Here is an 8,501-nt window from a genome sequence, read left to right on the forward strand (position 1 = left end):
CATTGGTCGAGACAAACCTCTCATGGTTCCAACCTTGAGTTGATCTCATCTTCTTCAAGCTTTTCTTAGGAACTAGTTTCCTGAAAAGAGGAAGCAAATATGATAGTGGCTTCTGAATGCAATATCCAAGTTGAGGTATCATCCTCCACTAAACGTGTCTTAGCAACTAGTAAATCATATTTACCTTGTGCTTCTTCAAGGCAGGGGCCTGAGGACCATTCCTCAGTTAAAACAAATCTCAGTCATCTATTATTAGTGTTGAACTCATATTGTTTTTCCATGTTGAGTAATTATCGCTCGTTTTAGTTTCTCGGAAACTAAGAGTTAATCTAGAGAGGCTAGTCATGCTGAAAAGAAAAACATATCCTTTTTTAGTAAAAAAACATTAATCTTTTAAATCCAATCAAGTTTAGCGGAAAAAAAAAACTAATAATGTACCCTTCATTATTAATATTTTCCAATGCTATTCAATGGTTTAGAATAACTCCACCGAGGGCGTGATCGACTATCCTCCATTGAACCAAGACTATTTTGACTAGATACTATCACCAGAATAACTCTTATTCCTATAGTAATTCAGTTATCGCTACTTTGGTCAAGAATTTACTAACACTTAGTAATTCTCGTAAGTGTGACCCTCCATTTCAGACCTTAAAGATCGGAATCATTATGCTCCTAAAGTTGGAAAGACAAGAATGAAAACGGACCTGAGAGACCCTATCTATTTCTAGAGTTCGCGGAAGTTCCGAATTCTATAATACAACCCTCCGATGTGGTAAGGTCGCTCTAGGGCAGACATGCAGACACATTATAGGAATCTCATTGGTGCGACCTAATGGAAGAGACCAATAGGACGTGTTGACACAGCTTTCTTCCCCGCTTACTATGAACAAACTTCCCTTATTCACCTTGAAATTGACTCATTCAAACACTCATCCGAATGGATGTCCGCTCCAGGCGGTCCAAAGCCAAGCTATGAATCTCAGCGGTGTGAATCTTTAGGGACGCTAGATGCTAAGTTAATTACTTCTCTCCAGCTGAAGTGGTTCTAGACGGTTAGGCCATAAAATCACTTAGTGATTACATTCTTAGTTAAACATATCTAGAGTCCTAAGAGGTTGATTCATCAGGTATAACTTTTATACTGGGATTTTTAACCTAATCTAGGGTGCATAAACATAATTTTATTACCTCCACTGCTTCATGCTGCTCATAAATCAGTTTAACCCTAACTCCAGACGCCGGTTCGATCTCCAAGTAGTAAGATCGGATAACACCTGACTAAAAAACCTTCACCTTAGTCATCTTATCTGACTTTTTGCCAAGATCTTGCGCGGGTGAGTTTTCTTGTAACTTCGTTTTAGCAAGATATCACACCTATTTTTTTCTAATGGAAAAATGGGTTTGCCGTATGGTTAATCCTAAGTGAGCATGCTCTTATCTTCTGCTATAAGATTTTAGAAGTCTAGGCTATTTTATAAAAATTGTAACCCTATGAGCATTCATCTATAAACAGGCCTTCCTTCAATCATAAACATGCTTTAATATAAAAACTTAAATATTTAAAACTTAGTGCATGCCATAGTAATATCTTATAACACTTAAACGATATTAACAAAATGCATGTCACCATGCTTGTTCTATGGTGGGGTAAAACATTATGGCATACTAATGCACACATAATCAAACAACATTATACATCACATGCATATATGTAAACAACAACTAAAGTGGACCTAATTTTTTGGCATTTAAAAACAAACAAATAACTAATTTAGCTTACACAAAAACAACAACCCATGCTTCCCGGAATCCGGCTCAAAACACTTTGAAACCATCTGTGAATCGGCAAAAAACTCTCGAAACCCGGCCCAAAAACACCAAAAAACCAAGTTTAAACTGTCAAAACCGGCCAACAGTCAAATAGCCATTCCAACGACCGTCTGACCGCTGGTTCAAGACGGTACTGGTGCAGTAACGGAGGCGCCGGTTGGGTCGGAGTCGACAGAACCGTAGTCGCAGAGCAGGAGGGAGGCTCATGCGGGCGACGGGTCGCGAGCTTGGTCAGAGCGCGGGAACGGGTCTGGAAGGACTTTGACAGCTGGTGGGTGCACGGGGCTTCGTCCACAACATGCGGAGGCGGAGCCCGCCATGTTCGCATCCGCATGGCCGAGTGTTCGCCCACTTCAGAGTCTTCGCCTTTAAGATTAACAAAAAAGGTGTTGCACCCTTAGGTCGCCAAACTATTCGACGATGAGTATTCACCTTTCGGCTGCGGTAGGTAGAATACCTTTGCAAATCAACTTTTTCCGATTCCAACAGGTAAAGGTAAAACTAAAGAAAGGCGTCTTAGCGGGCACACCAAAAGAGAGCTTTTTGAAAAATCGAGCCAGGGAGTCTTCCTTTCCAATGGGGTTCGATTCTGTTGCTTTGTTAGGAGGTCACGTAGTTTGGATTTCTGACCGAGAAAAATTCGACATTCCAATGCCCTCGACTCTCGCCAATATTGAAAGAGCGATACTCTAACCCTGATCAAGCGCCATTAGGTAGGGTTTTAATTGGCCCCAAGCCGGGTCGGACCGCGGGCTGCCAAGTCGGGTCTGGGAGCTTTTAACTCGAGTCTGGGAGCAGAATTCGAGTCTGTGATCACAATTTCTTTCAATTTGTTGCTATCCTCTCTCACCGGGAATCAAAGAAATTACAGCCTAATTTCAACCCTAATGACTCCAACAAATTTACAGACCTTTTTCACATTTAATTGCTCATAAAACATGCGTGAGCATTTTACATAATTTTCCACAGATAATTTAAGAAAAAAACAATTTGTCAATATATCATATAATAAAACCCACTTTTAGTCCCACATTTCCCCATTCCACACTTGCATAGAAGGAAAAAGAACCACCAAAAAGCAATTGAGCGTAATTCTAGCATGCTCTTGATTACCAATGATGGGAACTCGAGACATTAACGCAGTGGAAAAAGGAACCTAATTACACTCTAATTGCTTTTTAAATTTAAAGGGAAAAAAATTAGTAATAAACTTACCATATACTTGTCAATTTCTCTCTCTTCACCTAATTCGAACAATTTGAATTATTCTATCATACTGTTCTAAGTTTATTCCATATGAGCTAGTAGGGGAACCTAATGGACCTATAGATCATGGGCTCCAACGATTCGAGATTAGCTAGCTAAACTCTTTAGGCGGAGCTAATCAACATTCGTTAATTAACGGGTCATTCCACTATAGTTCTGTAGTTGCACTCCCCTCACTATAGATATATTTGTGTCTATAGTGAGGGGAGTTCATAGTTAGCTCAGAATTAAAATTAAGTTACCTAGGTCATCAATTAACGAAATAGTCAGTTTTATACATAAAGCGACATTTAGAACGTAAAAAGTGACTATTTCATGGTTCAGTCTTATGCAAACTCATTGCATAGGATGCCCCCACTCACATATCTCTATATGAACGATTTAAGATTACATCGTTTGTATAACTACAAAGTGGGCCACATCCATAGTGTCCCAGAATAAGGCGCCCAACCTTATTCATATACTATAGACCATTTTGGCTACATATTTGAACTTGATCCACATTTATGTCACTACATAAAGTTAAAACTACATTAAATAGCCCCAGGACCTTAGTTTATTGGATTCAAGATTACAATTTCAATAACAACTTTATCGAAAAACAAAACAGAATATATTTATTAATTTACAAACTACGAGTTTTAGGACATAAAATACAACGAACTCCCACTTAGACTAAAACTCCTAGTGGAGTATAACAATGTTGAATTTAAGTGAGAAACATATGAGTACAATAAACATATGAATACAATAAACTAGGGCATATACCCAAAAGTTCTCCCATTTGTTCTAGTTTACAAACTTCGTAGACTTAGACTCTGTAGGTGACCTTCAAACACTTTAGTCGTGAGGGCCTTTGTAAAAGGATCAACAATGTTTTGCTCATAAGATATCTGGGTTACTACAATATCTCCACGATGTACAATCTTCCAGATCAGATGGTATTTGCGCTCAATATGCTTGTCGCGCTTGTGGCTTTTTGGTTCTCTTGAATTTGCAACTGCACCACTATTATCACAATATAGGGTGATAGGCAGATGCATATTTGGAACGACTTCCAAATCTGTCAAGAATTTCCTCAACCATACTGCTTCCTTTGCTGCTTCGTAAGTAGCTACGTATTCAGCTTCCATTGTGGAGTCAGCTATACAAGTTTGTTTTACGCTTCTCCACACTACTGCTCCTCCGTTAAGAGTGAACACTAATCCAGATGTAGACTTTCTAGCATCTTTATCGGTTTGAAAATCTGAGTCAGTGTATCCAGTAAGGATCAAATCCTTAGTACCATTCACGAGCATGTAGTTCCTCATTCTACTAAGATACTTGAGGATATTCTTAACGACAGTCCAATGATCATATCCAGGATTTGACTGATGCCTACTGATTATCCCTACTGCGTAGCATATGTCACGTCTAGTACATAACATTGCATACATTAGGCTCCCTACTGCGAAAGCATAGGGAATGCGTCTCATATCCTCAACCTCTTGAGGTGTCTTAGGACATTGATCCTTTGACAAATGAATTCCATATCTGTAAGGTAACAGACCTTTTTTGGAATTCTGCATCTTATACCTAGACAACATTTTGTCTATATAAGTTGTTTGAGACATGGCTAGTGTTCTGTTCTTACGATTCCGAATAATCTGAATCTCGATAGCATACTGCGCATTTTTCAAATCTTTCATTTGGAACTGCATTGCTAGCCATTTCTTGATGTCACTTATGTAACCTACTTCATTCTTAATGAGTAAAATATCGTCAACGTATAAAACTAAGAATGCTGTAGTAGAATTGACGATCTTCTTGTAAACACAAGGCTCGTCAACATTCTGTTCAAAGCCATAAGATTTGATCACAGTATAAAATCTTATATTCCAAGATCTAGAAGCTTGTTTTAACCCATAAATGGATTTTTGAAGCTTACAAACCTTTTGTTCTTGACCCTGTGCAATAAACCCCTTTGGTTGAGCCATATGGATACTCTCCTCAAGATCGTCCTTTAGAAAGGCTGTCTTGAGATCCATCTGCCAAATTTCATAGTCATAAAAAGTGTGGCAATGGATAAAGAGTATTCTAATCGACTTAAGCATGGCAACGAGAGAGAAAGTTTCTTCATAGTCCACTCTCTCTCTCTGGGTATAACCCTTTGCCATAAGTTGAGCCTTAAAAGTTTGTACTTTACCGGATTGGTCTCGTTTTCTCTTGTAGATCCACTTACAACCAATTGGTTTCACATCATTTGGTTGATCTACAAGTTTTCAAAGAGAATTGAAGTACATAGACTCCATTTCAAGGTCTATCGCTTTGACCCACTGATCACGGTCCACATCTTTCATCGCCTATTTATAGGTCGATGGATCCTCTATGCCGTCATTAGGTATGACGACTTGTGTTTCTGTTAAACCTAAGTAACGGTCAGGCTGATGAACAACCCTCCCACTACGTTGAGATATTCTCAACTCTTGAGAAGTATGTGACTGACCAGATACACTAGTTTTATCTACTACTTTAATAGATGAACTAGCTCTATCTGTAACGTCTTTTGAAATTTCATTCAATACTAGTCTACTGCAAGGTTGATGACTTCCTATCTAGTCTTCCTCTAAGAATGTGACATTTTTCAATACAAATACCTTATTCTCTTGAGGATCGTAAAATAGAACCATCTTTTGTTTCTTTTGGATAACCTACGAATAGGCATAGTTTTGAACGACGTTCTAATTTTTTAGGATTTTGCACCAACACGTGTACTAGGCATCCCCAAATCCTAAAGTGACGTAAACTGCCTTTACGCCCTTTCCATAGCCCATAAGGTGTTTCTGAAACACTTTTAGAGGGAACGTTATTCAAAATATAGACAACAGTCTCTAATGCATGTCCGCAAAAGAAATCAGGTAACTTAGCAAAGCTCATCATTGAGCGAACCATGTCCAACAAGGTTCTGTTTCTTCTTTCAGATACACCGTTCTGTTGAGGCATATTAGGTGCAGAGAGTTGTGACTTGATTCCGTGTTCTATCATATAGTTCTGGAATCTTAAGTCCATGTACTCCCCACCTCGATCTGATCGTAGTGTCTTAATTGTTTTACCTAACTGGTTCTCAATCTCAGCCTTATATTCTTTGAACTTTTCAAAGAATCAGACTTGTGATGCATTAGGTAAATATGACCATACCTTGAATAATCATTAATAAAACTGATGAAATTACCCACCTCGAGCTTTGACATTCATCGGTCCACAGAGGTTCGAATGTACGAGCTCTAAGGGTATTGTGGCTCTGAGACCTTTTCCAGTAAAAGATCTCTTAGTCATTTTTCCCTCAAGACAAGACTCACATGGAGGTAAAGAATTGTCTTCTAACTAATTTAAGAGTCCATTCTTAACCAATCTCTAAATCCTATTGAGATTTATGTGACCAAGTCTTAAGTGCCATAGATAGGCATTAGAAGAAAATTTTTGTCTTTTATTCTAAGTTTCGACTATTCTAAACATCTCAGTATTTAAGACAAATTTTGCTTTAGTTGGTCTTAACTTATATAAGTTGTTTTCAAGTATAGCAGAACAAATTTGAATACCTTTTCTAAAAAATGAACGCTTCATTAACATCAAAAGATATTTTATACATTTGTTCCATAATACAACCTATAGATATTAAATTCCTCTTCATAAGAGGTGCATATAAAACATCTTTAAGTATGATATATCTATTGTTGAAAAACAACTTCAAGTCTCCCACTGCTTTGGTCGAGACAACCTCTCATGTTCCAACCTTGAGGTTGATCTCATCTTCTTCAAGCTTTTTCTAGGAACTAGTTTCCTGAAAAGAGAAGCAAATATGATTAGTGGCTTCTGAATGCAATATCCAAGTTGAGGTATCATCCTCCACTAAACGTGTCTTAGCAACTAGTAAATCATATTTACCTTGTGCTTCTTTCAAGGCAGGGGCCTGAGGACATTCCTCAGTTAAAACAAATCTCAGGTCATCTATTATTAGTGTTGAACTCATATTGTTTTTCCATGTTGAGTAATTATCGTCGTTTAGTTTCTCGGAAACTAAGAGTTAATCTAGAGAGCTAGTCATGCTGAAAAGAAAAACATATCCTTTTTAGTAAAAAAACATTAATCTTTTAAATCCAATCAAGTTTAGCGGAAAAAAAAACTAATAATGTACCCTTCATTATTATATTTTCCAATGCTATTTCAATGGTTTAGAATAACCTCCACCGAGGGGTGATCGACTATTCCTCCATTGAACCAAGACTATTTTGACTAGATACTATCACCAGAATAACTCTTATTCCTATAGTAATTCAGTTATCGCTACTTTGGTCAAGAATTTACTAACACTTAGTAATTCTCGTAAGTGTGACCCTCCATTTTCAGACCTTAAAGATCGGAATCATTATGCTCCTAAAGTTGGAAAGACAAGAATGAAAACGGACCTGAGAGACCCTATCTATTTCTAGAGTTCGCGGAGTTCCGAATTCTATAATACAACCCTCCGATTGGTAAGGTCGCTCTAGGGCAGACATGCAGACACATTATAGGAATCTCATGGTGCGACCTAATGGAAGAGACCATAGGACGTGTTGACACACTTTCTTCTCCCGCTTACTATGAACAACTTCCCTTATTCACCTTGATATTGACTCATGCAAACACTCTCCGAATGGAGTCCGCTCCCAGGGCGGTCCAAAGCCAAGCATGAATCTCACGGTGTGAACTCTTAGGGACGCTAGAGCTAAAGTATATTACTTCTCTCCAGCTGAAGTGTTCTAGACGGTTAGGGCATAAAATACTTAGTGATACATTTTAGCTAACTAAACATATCCTAAGTCTAGGTGATTCATCAGAGTATAACTTTTATACTGGATTTTTAACCTATCTAGGTGATAAACAAATTTTATTACCTCACACTGCTCATGCATGCTCATAAAATCAGTTTAACCTAACTCAGACGCCGGTTCGATCTCCAAGTAGTAGATACGGAACACCTGACTAAAAAACCTTCAACCTTAGTCATCTTATCTGACTTTTTGCCAAGATCTTGCCGGGTGAGTTTTCTTGTAACTTCGGTTTTACAAGATATCAACCTATTTTTCTATGAAAAATGGGTTTGCTCGATGGTTAATCCTAAGTGAGCATGCATCTTATCTTTGTTATAGATTTTAGAAGTCTAGGCTATTTTATAACAATTATAACCCTAGAGCATTCATCTATAACATGCTTCCTTCAATCAAACATGCTTTAATATAACACTTATATTAAAACTAAGCATGCATAGTATATATCTTATAACACTTATAAGATATAACAAATGCATGTCACATGCTTTTCCTATGGTGGGGTTTTAAAACTATATGGCATACTATATGCACACATAATCAAACAACATTATA

The sequence above is a fragment of the Benincasa hispida genome, chromosome 1, assembly GCF_009727055.1.
Source record: "Benincasa hispida cultivar B227 chromosome 1, ASM972705v1, whole genome shotgun sequence".
NCBI lineage: Eukaryota > Viridiplantae > Streptophyta > Magnoliopsida > Cucurbitales > Cucurbitaceae > Benincasa > Benincasa hispida.